The following is a 2,500-nucleotide window of genomic DNA, read 5'->3' on the forward strand; positions in this document are numbered from 1 at the left end:
GAACTTCAGAATAACGATGACATCATAGTGACTACTGCAGACAAAGGAGGTGGAGTAGTGATCTTAAACAAGAGTGACTATATTAGCAAGATGGAATAACTCCTATATTTATATATATATATATGTATATATATATGTATATGTATATATATGTATATGTATATATATGTATATGTATATGTATATATGTATATATATATGTATATGTATATATATATATGTATATGTATATATATGTATATGTATATATATGTATATATATATATGTATATGCGTAAATAACCACTAGGAAAAAGTAAACTAACGAAGCAGAGCGCTTTCGTGTAATTACATCTTCAGTGCAGATACAAAGAAGGAATTCCTTCTTTGTATCTGCACTGAAGATGTAATTACACGAAAGCGCTCTGCTTCGTTAGTTTACTTTTTCCTAGTGGTTATTTACGCATTTGTGAACACACGCTCCTGGTGTTTTTATTGCATGTATATGTATATGTATATGTGTATGTATATGTATAGATATATGTATATATATATGTATATTTATATATATGTATATGTATATATATGTATATATGTATATGTATATGTATGTATATGTATATGTATGTGTATATATATGTATGTGTATGTATATGTTCATGTATGTATATGTATATGTATGTATATGTATATGTATGTATATGTATATGTATATGTATATATTTGTATATATATGTATATGTATATATATGTATATGAATATATGTATATGTATTGGGTATTGGCTGCTTGTTATTGTGGCAAAGTAGCATGCAGTTGATACTTTAGGGTCTATATGGGGCGCCACTACGGACCAGAGCCACACATCATTTTGTCTATGATAGAGGAAAACTCATTTATACTACGACTGTCCCTCCGTTATACTGTCCTCCAACCCCTTGTTGCTGTCCTGTACCATTTCTCTGAGTTTTTTTTTTTTCTGTGGTGGGATAATTCCCTGTGGTGGGGGAAAAGAATACTGCCACCAAGTATTCCCACTTGGATCGTAAGAGGCGAGAAGAAAGGGACGGGGATTGGGACTAGGCATCCTTCTCCTTGTAGCCCCACAGGGGAAATTCCTAAAAAAAGAAAAGAAGGCATATGAGGGGCTGGAAAGCCTCGGACCAGCACCCTAAGGTTTGCGTCTTTTAATGTGCGTGGATGTGGTACAGATGAGAGTAAAAGGGAAGAGATATGTAGTATGTTTGTGAGAAGAAAGATGGATGTGTTGGCTTTGAGTGAAACTAAGTTGAAAGGGAAGGGTGAGTGTAAGTTTGGTAGTGTAAGTGGGAGGTTATCAGGAGTGAAGAGAGGGCGAGGGAGGGAAGGGGTGGCCATTCTAGTAAGTGAAGAGATAGGTAAACGGGTAGTGGAGTGGAAGGAGGTTTCCTCAAGGATAATGTCGATGAAGGTGAAACTGGGGAAGGAGATGTGGGTCTTTGTAAGTGCATATGGGCCTGGCAGTGAGAAGAGTGTAGAAGAAAGGGAGGCCTTTTGGATAGATCTAAATGAGTGCATAGAGGATCTGGAAAGAAATGTCAATGTGATAGTACTGGGAGACCTTAATGCTAGGGTGGGAAATGGTCCAATCGATGGAGTGTTTGGGAAATGTGGAGTTCCAGGAAAGAATCGTAGTGAAGAATTGATGGTGGAAATGTGTCTAGAAAGAGAGTTGATGATGGCAAATACAGTGTTTCGGAAGAAAGTCGAGCATAAGTGCACATGGGAGAGGGTGGTGGATGGAAGGGTGGTAGATAGAGCACTAATGGATTATGTAGTGGTAAATAGGATTATGATAGGAAGAGTTAAGGATGTACATGTGCTAAGGGGAGAGGGTGGGGGAATATCAGATAATTGTTTGGTGGAAGGTAAGTTGAGAGTGGAGGATAGATGGAGGAAGAGGAAAGGGACAAAAGATAGGGAGGTTCTTAGAGTGAACTCTTTGAATGAGAAGGAAAAGGAGAAGGAGTACGGAAAGAAGCTGAAGGAGGAGTGGGAGGGAGTAAAGGGTAGAGTAGAGCTGGGTGTGGAGGAGGAATGGGGATGGTTCAAGGAGGGAGTCATAAAGTGTGCAAGGATGGTGTGTGGAACAAGAAGGACAGGGGGAAATAGAAGAAAGGGTAGTGAATGGTGGGATGAGGAAACAAAGAAGGTTGTAGAAGAGAAGAAGCGAGCCTTCACAGATTGGTTACAAAATAGGACGAGGGAGTCATATGAGAGGTACAAAGAAAAGAAAAGAGAAGTAAAGCAAAAGGTAAAGGAGGCAAAGAGGAGAGCAGATGTGAAATGGGGTATGAGTATGACAGAAAATTTTGAAAGTAATAAAAAGATGTTTTGGAAAGAAATTAAGAGAGGAAGAGGAGGCGAATCAAGTAGAGAAGAAAAGGTAAAAGGTGCAGATGGAGAGATGATAATGGAAGAGAAGGCAGTAAGGGGAAGATGGGCAGAATATTTTAAGGAGTTGCTTAATGTGAAGGAGGAT

This window comes from Oratosquilla oratoria, chromosome 14, assembly GCF_046742065.1.
Source record: "Oratosquilla oratoria isolate Oo_2021 chromosome 14, ASM4674206v1, whole genome shotgun sequence".
Taxonomy (NCBI): Eukaryota; Metazoa; Arthropoda; class Malacostraca; order Stomatopoda; family Squillidae; genus Oratosquilla; species Oratosquilla oratoria.